This window comes from Rhinolophus sinicus, chromosome 4, assembly GCF_057876585.1.
Source record: "Rhinolophus sinicus isolate RSI-liver-muscle chromosome 4, RSI-T2T, whole genome shotgun sequence".
In the NCBI taxonomy this organism is placed as follows: domain Eukaryota; kingdom Metazoa; phylum Chordata; class Mammalia; order Chiroptera; family Rhinolophidae; genus Rhinolophus; species Rhinolophus sinicus.
This window is the reverse complement of record NC_142504.1, coordinates 100716215-100729623: the sequence shown is the minus strand read 5'-3', so window position 1 is coordinate 100729623 and position 13409 is coordinate 100716215.

Sequence of the window (13409 nt, the reverse complement as noted above, 5' to 3'; positions counted from 1 at the left end):
AACAATAAAATTAACCTAAAAAATAAAAATGAACAAGCATACTTGTAAAGGACTATATTTACTAACTCACCTCCCTCTCTGTCCCCCCCAAAAAAAACACTTCTGTAAATAAAGTATTGGAAAGAAGGATTTTACCTCAACAGAGTGTGAAAAACAACAACAACAACAACAACAATAGCATTTTAGTTGATTTTAAGCATGATAGGAGAACACTGTAGGATGCCTCCAATGAAAAGTCCAGTGTCATGTTACAGCATGTTAGACACATGGTATACCCAACAGTACACTGTGGGGTTCCCACTTCAGAGAGAGTTTAATCCAAAATCACATGCCCTCCCTCTTTATTTTTTAAATTACCTCTTCTTCCTATATAATCTTGTAAGTGTGGGTGTCTCCAATTGAGTTTAGAATTAAAGTTAGTATGAGCCCTAGAAACTGTATGTTTTTATATACCATGTTTCCCCAAAAATAAGACCTAATCAGCTCTAATGTGTGTTTCAGAGCAAAAATTAATATAAGACCCAGTCTTATTTTACTATAATATAAGACTGGGTGAAATATAATATAATATAATATAATATAATATAATATAATATAATATAATATATAATAGCAGGTCTTATATAAGACCGGGTCATATATTAATTTTTGCTCCAAAAGATGTATTAGAGCTGATTGCCCAGCTAGGTCTTATTTTCGGGGAAACATGGTACTTAATATTATATTAATAGGGTAAATTAAATTTACATTAATATTATACATTATAATAAATAATATGTTTAATATATTTAATTATTTGGAAACAATTACAAATAGTTAAAGTCCAAACAGACTTGACAAGCAAATAAGCCTGAATAGACAAAGCAAGAAAATGGCTTTTTATAGTCAAGTCATTGGACCGAGAAGAGATGAGAATGTTACCACCGTGGGAATAGACTGAATTGCATGTGGAACAGAAGAGGAGCATACAACCACCATTCATATGCCTATAACGTGTCCGGCTTTATGCCAGGCACTTTAAATACACAATCTCACTTAATCCTCCTAAGAACCTTGTGAAGTATTGCTCTTCCTATTCGCAGATGTGGAGCCTGAAACTAAGACAGTTAAAGTTGCCAGCCCAACGTCACATGGTTAATGAGTACATGAGCACACATCCAACTTGAGGATGCCCAACTTAATGGATGCCCAGTCATCCCTAGTTTTGTGTGCTGCCTCCCAGCTACACACGAGGAAGTAAGGTCACCATAAGACCCAGCTCCTCGGGGAGGCACCATCTCTTTTTTGCAGGGAACAATGCCTTCCTTGGGTAGGAGCTGTGTCTTCAGTTCTCTCTTGTAGGTTTGTAAAATGCTCGCTAAAGAACTCAAGAAGAGTGCCCTGAATGAATTCTGATAATGGTGTGCTATGAGAAATGGTGAGGGACGTTACCCTGGGTTCCGGAAAATGCTGACTCAAACTGCTCTGCTGCAAACGACTGGAAATGGCTGTGATGCCTGAGTGTTAGAAACCAGAATGGATGCTCTTCACATTCCTTTGACCAATAGTCCCCAGCCTCCAGATGGCTGCCCACAGGGAGAGCAGAGCGGGCTCCATCTCAGTAATAGTCTTCTACAGTTATCTTCAGGAACATGGGTCATTCTTTTCTATAATAACCTACAGCAATGGGGGGAAAAGCTTTATTGATTTCCAAAATGGTAAAGGAACTTTTCTTCTGTATCAGAAAATAGCAAAAGCAAGTTCTTTTGCAAGTAGAAAAGCATCATTTTTTTATCAGTTGAATACTCTTGAAAATTGGTACTTTGTTACAACTCTATTCTCCTTCTGAGGCTGGTAAGAATTCTCCAGAAGCAACCTAGCTGCTGCTACGGTGGTGAACTACAGAGGTTTAACTGAATAATTTCCTGTCTCTAGTTCTGCCATAGGAAGTATCATAGAAGGTTGAATGCTGGCCTTGATCCAGGAAAAAACTTAGGATTTTTATTCTTGTATAATATGCGTTCTCTCAAGTCCATGGTACTGAGAACTCTAAAGAAGGAAAAAAAGAAAGGAGAGAAGTTCATTTTTTTGAGATGCGAGAGGAAAGGAGGCAAGGGAATCCTGAGAAGTCTAGAAAGAAAGGCTGAGCTCTGTATTGGCCAGGAAAAGTAATAGGTAAGACAACAGGGGAGAAATTACACTCCTAAGCTGCTATTAGAGAAAGGAGAATTGAGAACATTACAAAATCATCATCATCAAATCAATGAAAACCTTAAGATCCAATGTTCCAGAGGGGGAAAGAGGAACATTTGCCCAATGATTTTTTTTCCCCTAACGTGAAAATAGAGGCATTTTAACTTCCACACACAATATTGCCTTTCATGCACGTGCTGACTGCATCTCCAAACCCGCTTCATTCATTTGGGTAGTTTCATGTTTATTTTACAAAATGTGAAAATGTAATTTTTTTAAAGACATTGTTTTAAGTAATTTAAAATAAAAAGGCCAATGTAACATTCAAGTTTAAATTGATTTTTCACATATGAAAGTTCAACTTCTCTTCAGCAGGAAACATGTTTTAAAATATTTTCCTTGGGGTATTTGGCCTTTTTTCCTTGAAAAGGATGAAAATATTCCCAAAATAAATATTTTCTTAGGTTTCCAATTACAAAATAAATAAATAACAACAGGAGATAGGTTATTTGAAGACAGTACATCTATACAATGAACTAAGGTGTAAGCCTTCAAAATGATGCTACCGAAAAAAGTATTTAAAATCATGAGACTTGATGACATCTTAAGTGAAAAAGTGAAAAAAAAACACACCCAAATTTCCAGTCTTGTACGATCATACCTTTCTAATTAATATGCACCCTCGCCCCACACACAAATATACTATCTTAGCATAGTAGAAAAACCATAGACTTAAGGATCAGCTAAACTCAGGTTCAAGTCAAATCTAGGCATTACTAAACTTTAGTCAGGTTAAAAACCTCTGAGCCTCAGCTTCTTCTCTATAAAATAGAGATATAAATATGCTCTCAGCATCATTGTGCTTGTAGCTTCCACCCTATACAAAATCTTCCCAACGCAGCCAGACTGTTTCTTTTGAATATAAGTCAGATCGAGTCACTTTGGTCACACCTTTTTGTGAGTCTACATCTTAACTCGTTTCACTCAAATTCAATTTCATCTAACTGTAAACTCAACTCCTTTACAAACCCTATAATGACTATAAAGACCTAAGGAACCCGCACTTCCATCTCCTTCAGTGTCTGACCTTGCCTTAGAGATGTCCCTTCTCTTAGTCCACTGCTCCAGCCACTGGTCTCCTGCTGTTTGTTGCTGGGACACATGCCCACCACAAGGCCTTTGCACGAATTTCCTCTCCGCACCATTCCTTCCCCTAAACCTGGGGGCTTTCTCACTAACCTCTTTAGGTCTTTGCTTGAACATTACTTTCTCAGGGAAGTCTGCCCTGACCACATATTTTACAGAAGGTGCCAGAGAAGGAATCCAATTTTAAGTCAGAAAGTCAAGGAATCGGGAGATTCTTTTGTGTTCTTGAATTATTTCTCCACCTCACCACTTTTGCTAGTTACTGCTCACTCGTCCTTCAGATCTCAATTTAATCATAACTCCCTCCCAAAGCATCACTGAGTAGATCCAATTCCCCTATTATAACCACTCACATCCCATGTCTCTCTCCTTCACCGCACTTATCACAGTGGTAATTTTATAGTTAATGTTGATTAATGTCTGTCTTTCTCACTAGACTAAACGAGATGAAGACAGAGCTTTTTACTCGCTCTTCTATTCCCAGTAGGTGGATAATGACTGGCACATAACAGGTGCTCAGTGTGCTCTTTGTGAAGAAATGAGCACATCGCTATTGCACACAGAGGCTGTGGAAGGGGAGGGTGTGATGAACTGGGATTCAGGGGCCTAACCACCGTTTAATCTTGTCTCAGCAGACAACAGAAATGCCAGGAACAGCCAAGTCAGAAAGAGCAGTCCTAGCGCAGCACACTGAGCTGAGGCTGAGCCCGGACATCAAGCCTGGACAGCTGGACTGGACCACAGCGCCGTCCCATTTAACTATGTAGAGGTCAAACTCATCCCCAAAGATTGGACAGTGGGTAGGACGACAGGGATCAACCTCAGAGATCAGTATAGATGGGTGGATCCACACAAGAGAAACGAAAATCGTTACATAAAATATGATGCTTTTTAATACAGCCATCAAAATCATTGATGAAAGGCTATTCACATTATGGTAAACTTTTTATTATTTAAGGTAAGTAAACACAGAATCTATACCGATGTCTGATTGCCACTGTATAAAAATTACACAAATAAAAAAAAGGACGAAGCATGACAAAATGTTATTTGTAGATCACCCTGAGAGATGAGGCTATGAGTGCTATGCTTTATTTCCCCCCTTTTTCCCACTGTTCTGAATGATATACAATTAATGTGGACTATAGTTAAAATGGGGACCATATATACAAATGGAGGGGACGCCTGCTGCTATTGCTGTATATATCCACTTATCCTTCTTCAGACTGCTGAACCTCCAACTCCATGTGAAGAACAAAACCCACCTCATCCTCATCTCAGGTAGTTCTTTGGGGGTGTTTCCCAGCCATGGTGACGTGGTAGCAATGGGACTGTGATCCACCCAGAGCAGAGTTGATGCACAGAAACTGTGCTGACAGAGCAGGAGTGTGTTCCCTTTGGACTTGAGCTGAGAGGATGTCAAGCCTGGACATGCTGCCCATTCTTTCAATGTGAAGGAGAGTCTGTCTGAGGATGGGCCACACATGGGGGAGAACACAGAGGAGAGACAGAAGGAGTCCTGGTACCATCTTCAGAGCCCTGATAAAGTTGAGACCAAAAGTGGTCATATCCCTAGACTTTTCATTTACTTGAGTTATCACTTCCTTTTTGTATATTCAGTATGATTTGGGCCTTCTTGCAACCAACAAAGTCATTAGTGACATGGGAAAATGTCCTTTTTCCCATGTGCATGAGTGATGGGGGTGGGAGTGGGACATCCATGGGATAGGGCAAGCTTTTGCAACTGCTGTGGCTCTGACTACCACATGGTTTGGTTCTTCTGAGGAGTCTGACAGATTTCGAGTTAGTCAGTCTGCATAACACATTGAAAGGGCAAATGTTACAGTCCTACATCCTGTATTAGCCAATATATTGCACACTGAACCAACAAGTTGAACTAACTGGATGCAGAGCCCCTGGCTTGGAGCTCTTCATAGTTTCTCTGTCTTAGGAAAGAATTGATCTCAGAGTCTGGGACACACCAGACCTTCAAATTTTCATTCACTGTTTTCAACCCTTATGGATGGAGATTTGCAGGTGCACACAGACAACCAGGTATTACAAACCCCACTGCTTGGTGAATACTTTCTGTGAAATGCAGTCCAAGGTGGGAGAAGGGAAACTGGCCTGGGAGTCCAGAAACCTGGGCAAGATCTTCTAACCCTCCTAACACTTCTAACCCTGGGCAAGGTCATTTATAACATGAGGGAAATGACCACATCAGTGGTTCCAGAGTGGTGTTGCACATCAGTCGTCAGAGATGTTTATTAAAAATACAGATTCACGAGCTCTGTCCAACAGGCACTGAATCACTATCTCCTCCAGGTGGTGTCTGGACATCTACACTTTCATCAGGCATCCTAAAAAATTTTATGAAGGAAACCTAGTACTGACGGGGCCACTGGCCAATGACTGGAAATCACCGAATTCGATGATCTCTAGAGTTAATTTCAATTCTAAGTTTTTCTGGTTCCGTAATCATACATGATGTTTTGTAAGTATGCCAAAGTGGAGGTTTAATAAGGACTGGTTTACTGGTTGGTCAGGAACACCCAAGTTGATAAATGTATCCTAAATTATTTCTGAGATAGTGAAGCCAGACTACACTTAAATTTGACCTTGACTCTCCCAACTAGATTAATCAATGCCTTAGGGAGACAGGCATGGTTATCTTTCCCTTCATGTAGCTCCCACGTAGCCATAGGTTCTAAAGGCAGTCTCCAAAAGTAGTTCCCAAACAGTTCTGGACAATGGCAATACAGTTGAAATAAAACCCCTAACTGTGATTATTTTTAAAGAAAATATAATGTGCAAGTATATGGATTTTGCTTCAGAGGATCTAATCTCCCCGTTATCCACGGGGGATATATTCTAAGACCCCCAATGGATGCCTGAAACCAAGCCCTGTATATAATACACACACACACACACACACACACACACGCACACACACATAGTGGATAGTGCCAAACCCTATATATACCATTTTTTGCTGTGTATAATGCACACTTTTTTGCCCACATTTGTGAGGGGAAAATAAGGATGCACATTATACATGGGTAGTACTAATTCCATATCTATATAAATGTTTTTAATTCTTTTATTTATACTTATGAGTTAAAAGTATAATTCTAGAAATCAATAATGATATCAATATGCAAAATAACCTGGAATACAATAATCAGTTTTGTTGAAGTTAAGATGAACTTGCAATGACAAAGAATTCTTGGCCTTCTATGATGCGTAAATATCATAAAGTTGTTACCGGTACATAAATTTCTTGTACCTTTTATCTATTCTTGCGTTTTATAATTATTTGTTACAAAAAATTTCTTGTATTATAATATGTTAAAAAATAAATGGTAAAATTGCTTTATAATACAAAAAAGTACATAAATGTCAACAAATAAAAATTTGAGTTAAAAAATTTGTATCAAAGATTTTTTTCCCTGAAAGTTTGGGCCAAAATCATGGGTGCGCATTATACGCGGCAAAATACGGTACCATGTTTTTTCCAGTGCATGCATGCCTATAGTAAAGTTTAATTTATAAATTACGCACAGTAAGAAATCAACAACAATGACTAATGAAATAGAACAATTCTAACAATATACCATAATAAAAGTTGTGTGAATGGTTTTGGGGCTTTACTAAGTAAAGTTAGCATTACTTGAACACAAGCACTGTGATACCGTGACAGTCGATTTGATAACCAACTTGGCTACTAAGTGAGTAGCAGGCAGGGGGCGTGTACAGTGTGGAAACGCTGGACAAAGGGTTGATTCCCCTCCCAGGTGGGACAAGCAGGACGGTACAAGATTTCCTCACACTACTCAGAACAGGGCAAAATTTAAAACATATGAATTGTTTATTTCTGAAATTTTCTGTTTAATATTTTCAGACCACTGTTGACCACGGTAACTGAAACCACGTAAAGGGAAACCACGGACAAGGGGATGGGGTGCTACCATAGTTGGAGCAATGCTCTTTTTGTTTCTGATGGGACTTTCCGAAATGATTACTTAACTACTTTGAACTGACTTTCCCTTAAATATTGCTGTCAGGGTTAAATACAGTAATATACATGAAGAGCCTTTGTAAGTTAAAATGTCCTACATAGAAAGATCGTGTCAATAAAAAAAAAATTTAAGGCTATAGTATGCATGGGAGTGTATAAGGGATAGAATATTTGAAGGAAAATAATCTATCACTTTTTTGATAGCTATAGTCCATAAATTGAGTTTGTGTCCTCCAACAGATATTCATTTTAAGAACGCAAAATGGATTTTAACCAAGAGTTTCCTGCATGTGATGGGGGCAAGGAGAAAAGGAGAGGGGAGAGGCGGGAGGGGAGGCTCAGGTAAAGGAAGAGGCTGAGCTTCGAGAACTCTCAGATCTGGAGTCAGTAATGTCCCAGCACGCATGCTTGAAGAAAAATTCCATTTTGCTTAATTCTGAACGTCCAGAGGTTTTCACACACATGGCCTGTGATACCAGTGGGCTTCAGATAAGTAACCTTTTGTCAGTTTTAAATATTCAGAGCCTGAAATCCAAACCCATTTAGGAAGCTCTGCATTATTCCGATGAGTAGTTATTTCACAAATACGCTGCTCACACACATAGTACAGTGTGGCTCTTCTATTAAGAGACTTCCTGAAAGGCTGCTGCATGTCCACACAACAGGAGATTTGTGCACAGGGCAAGTTCCCTGGGAGTCACTGGGTGGGGCGTCGGCCTCCTGTGGAGCTTACCACCCTTCACAGTCCTGGAAGCCTTTGTGGTTCTCTACAGTTAACATAGTGGTTCTCAAATATGTGCCGTTTTGTCCCCCAGAAGACACTCTGCCATGTCCAAAGACATATTTGTGCTACTGGCATGTAGTGGGTAGGAGCCGGGGATGCTACCAAAAAACATTCTGTACTGCACAGCAAAGAACTATGTGGCTCAATATGTCAGTGGTGCCCCATTTGAGAAAGTCTGCTCTAAATGGAGCTTTGGCATGTCTTGCCTTTGTGTCCGTGGAGTCAAGTTCTGATAACCTCCAGAGTGAAGTCAAGCCTCGGTATGAAACCTCTTGAGTTGGCATCCAGAGCCCAAGGCTAAGCATCCTTCCTGCCACCACCTCCCTGCAGGCTCTCAGGAAAATAAGTTCCTTCCTCAGGGCCCCAGTTCACTCAGTGGTAAAATGAGAGCTTGGTGTTAAATAGGTAAATTTTACAAGATGTCTTTCCATGTCATAGTATTTTGTGAAAGTGTCTCTATAGAGGTTAATGATAAAATCCAACTTTCCGGAGTGCCTGCTACAGCGCAGGTACTGTTCCTAGTGCTTTACAGTTACTAACTCACGGCACCCACACAACACTATGAGGGAGTAACTATCGTTACCCAGCATTTGCAATCTGACAAGAAGACTGAGACAGAGAGGAGAAGTGGTTACCCAAGTTGGCCTCCTTCATAGGTGGCAGAGGCAGGGTTGGAACTCAGCAGTCTGATTCCAGAGCCTGCACTAGGTAGTGACAGGAGCATGGCCTCCCATGAGACGGAGACCCCAAGAAGACATCAGGCTGGAACAATTACTGCCCCTCACTTCTGCTTAATCCCTATTTTATAGTTTTCCTGAGGTTCAATGTGACTGTGCATGTTTATATGTGTGTGTGTGTTGAGCATGAAACATTTGTTGAACTATGTTTTTGTAAAACCACTAGATATGTGATTCCTGAGCTTTTCCACCCCCCATCTCTGTGATTTCATTATTTGAATCACCCAAAATGGTTAATCCAAAATATAAGTTACATGAAAGCATGAACAATAATGAAAATAACAATAATTCTAAGATAGCAATGAAATAACTAGATGTTATATGTTCATAGTGTCATAATAAAGACAAGCTTGGATTCATAATGACTTCTCTATGAAAAAGCATAAAGCACATAACTAATTTAAGAATAGCTCGACATGAAAAAAAATACAAGTTTACAAAGCTGTTGGACTTGGGATTCAGAATCTGTTTGAAAGAGAGTTCTGGCAACGCAGATTCACTACAATGTTCCTTTAAATACCAAGCCCCCCTAGTGCATTCAAAATTGATTCGATTTACAAATATTCAATGTATACATGACTTCAGGAGCTCATCTATTGCATACAGTGGAACATAACTGCAAGAGCTCCTTTATCCTCCCAATACACTAATTTCTCCAAAAGCATTATTTTCCACATTGTTTAAGAGAAACAGAAAGATAATGCAGCATCTTGTGAGAGCAGAGAACTACATGAATGCTATTTGAAGAGAACGATTCACAGTAATGATGAGAGCTACAGTGATGACAATGGTAAACACGAATTGTCCACAGTCTGAGAATTAGTGGCAGCAACTTTTATTTGGAGAATAACCATCTTATTTATTATACTCATCTACCATCATGGTAACTGAGTATTATAAATGGTGTATCCCTTTTCAATTTCTACCACATAATATCAAAAACTCACCATCAATGAGAAATGATCATATTAATGCATTCAAAAATTAAGTATCATAATTTTATCGTGATTTACTGTGGCAGACTCTGCTGGTTATTTACTCAATACCTTTTCTCCCTCACCACACCTGCTTCTTCCTAGCTGGCAGGGCCGGCTTCCACTACAAGGGCTGATAAAGCAGCTTATTTGCTTTCCACAAATTCTCTTGCAGCCAGAGCACAGGCGAAACAACTCATACATCAAGAGACGTCTGCAAGAGGTTTGGGAAGGAGATTCTCCCCTATTTCCTTTACATGCAGTTGTGCAAAGGTTCAGAGAAGACTGGAATAACAACCGTCTTGCAAACATGGGGCGGAACGACTCAAATAATGAAAAAAACACTATTTAGAGAGAGAGAGACTGGAGGCAGAAAATCCTCAGGTACACCAAATCTTCATGAGACATGTAAAAAGAAGTATAAAAGGGGGCTTCATACCCAACAGTATTGGAAATAGCTGCTATTAAACACTTACGTTGCAGTAGTTTGTTACTGACGTTACTCTCTCTGGATGGCGAATGCCTTCAGGAAAAGAATCAGGACTTTTTCATCATCGTATCCTCAGAATCAACAACAGTATCTGCAACACCATGAACACACAATAAATGGCTAAATGCATGTTGAATCAAAAACAGAGGGAAGTCATACACTGGACCAATTCCTTCAAAAAACTGTTCCCTGATATTTTACCAGTTCCTTTTATTGATCAATGAGGAAAATAGAATAGAATAATTATACCATTCTAATAATAAAATAAAAAGTGAAAGGTAAGCTATAGCATGTATAGATATTCTTGTAGCAATCCGGTCACTGGCCAACATATTGAATAGGCAGAGTAGGAGAATCAGCCTTAAATTCTCACGGCAACTTCATCACTCCCCAATCATGTTGTAACCCCTACCTCAGATCCCCAATGGGCAAAAATGAATGATGACCTCCAGGGTTGTGACAAGTATCAAATGAGAAGGCCCGTATGAAAACATTCTCTAAAGTGTAAGTCTCTAATGAAAAAAGTCTCACTAATGCAGCTGGATATGGGAGTTAAACATATTTTAATATGAAACTTAAATTGTTTTGCTTTTTTTAGTTGTTGCATTAGAGTCGATGTTGAGGGTAAACAACCCCCACATCCAGGCCAGAATAAAAGCTTTAGGTTTTTAAAACTGAGTTTTCTCCATCCTTGAGGGGAACTATTTTTCTTATTGCTACTTATTTTGCCTCCAATGGGCAGCTAAAACACCTTCTCTTGTGTTAAGAAGGGCAATTTTGAGAGACAGAGAGAACTGGGCTTTTGACACCAGGAATACAGGGTGTGGGAGCAGGAGAAGTGGTGAGGCTGGGAGCACAGAAGAAGGATGTAGGGGGCTGTGAATTTCAGAGGCCCCAGCCAACAAGGTAGTTTGGAAGTGGCCAGGACCCTGAATACCCATGGGGGATCCTAACCAGCTGACTTCCTGTGATTAGAAACTGCTTATGGGCTGTAGCCAAAATCTGTGCCAACCAAGTACTCTTTATGGTAAAGGATCTTCGCATTGTTAGGACCCAGTGTCCTCGTGAGCTGTGTCCTGTGGGAGAAATGACCAGAACCTGACAGGCCTTCACTCTTTCCTTGTCTGGCAACACAGGACACTGACCTTAGGGCCCCAAGACACACTGATAAGACCGAAAGAAATCCCAGACATCGAGCAAACTGATACAGAGGGACCAATTTTGAACGTAGGGAATTAAACTGAGTGGGTCAGGGCTGAGTCAATGGAGAATGCACACTATCCTTATATTGTTATGTTGCCAAACTCTAGCTTTAAGATACACAATTGTATATCATCAGTGTGCTAAAAAAAAATAGTAGCACTCTTGTTAATTTCTTCATTTTCTGATATCTTATTGTACTTAAAGTATCAAATAATTTAGCAGTCAGTCCTTCTTTGTTGATTATAACTTGCACAAACCTCTGACATCCATCTTTTCCTTTCTGTTTTCATAGGCACCCTCAAAGGCCCTTCCTTAGCTCCACCATGAACCAATGACTTACTAAAAGTCACTCCCTTGCTTTTATTTTTTTTTTTAATTTTTTTTTTAATTTTTTTTTTTATTAGTTTCAGGTGCACAAGACAAAGCAAAACTTAGACGTTTATCATTTACATCCCTCACACTGTGTGAAACCCCCTCCCCCCTCCCCCATCCCCCCCCCCACGTTCCCAAAACCTCTCACCTTCCCCTTATCCCCACCCCCCCGCCCCTCTAGCAACCCTCTGTTTTAACTCCATGTTTCCAAAACTGTCACTCCTTTGCTTTTAAAATGTCCTCCTTTTTAACGGAGCATACACATAGCAATTAGATTAATGTTTCAAATGTTCATCTATGATCATTCCTCCCCTCTCCTAAATCTTGTAATACCTTATCGTCACCAGAATTAAATTCAAATTATTTAGGATCTGGCCTCCACATTTCCTATCTCACTTTATTCCCTTTCACATTCCTTACAGTTCAGCCAAAATCCATTGCTTGGTGCCTGAGCTCCACCCACGCATTAGCATTTCCCTGTCATTCCTCATACCTTTCCTGCTGCGGAGGACACTCTTGTCACTCACCCCCAGCTGCTGAAACCCTACTCTCCTTACACGACCCACTGAACTGCTATCTTATCCTTGAAGATATTCCCTGAAATCATTTCTTTGTCCATAGGTAGAAACTATATTGCCAAATTATAAACTCATTGGGACACATGGTAGATGCTCAAAAATGTTTATTGAAGACAAAAACTTTGTTATTTTTAGCTCCTAAAATGTATGTTCCTTGAAGGCAAAAATACATGTCTTTTGTGTAATTCCAACCCACTCCTCCTCCCAGCATCTAGCATAGAGCCTTGCTCACAGAGCGCTTTGTATATATTTGAGAAATGTTGATCTATTTCTTTTTCTCTCCCCTGACATTTATCACAGAACTTTCCATATGGCAGATGTTCAATAAATGCTTGTTCCAAACAGGTGACTCATTGTCATCCAAACAATTTTCCCACTACTTAAAAAAGGAAAAAAAAAAGCTATACTGAAAGTCTTGGTGATTCAGGTAGGAACCGAAGCAAGGTAACTAATGGCATTTTTAAGCCACATTGTTCTACAGGTGTGGTCACTGTCAGGAAGAATTGCTCCCTGGATGTGTCCTCACACTGACCAAATAGTGGCATCACCCATTCCACAAAGGGCTGCTTCTGCTAGTTTGTCATATAGAACAGGATGAAAATTCTTTTTAAATATGCTGTTTTCCCCAGCTTGTCACAGATTCTTTTGAAACATCTGTTCTTTACAAAACAGTGTGGGTTAATTCCAGGTACATACAATCTTTTTAGAAATTTACATGATTCTGTTTGGCCCTCTTAACTGCTTCCCTGGATATTTTCAATATTATCTCTCCCATGGCTACCATTTCCTGTTCTAACTTTATGAGTTCCCACCTCCACCCTATTGTTTAATTAAGAAACTCTTATTTTTTTCATTCTTTAGTGACTCCACAATTGCAACATAAATGCTTTATGATAGTTGCAGCAAAATAACACGCCAATCTCTTAAAAAGTCTG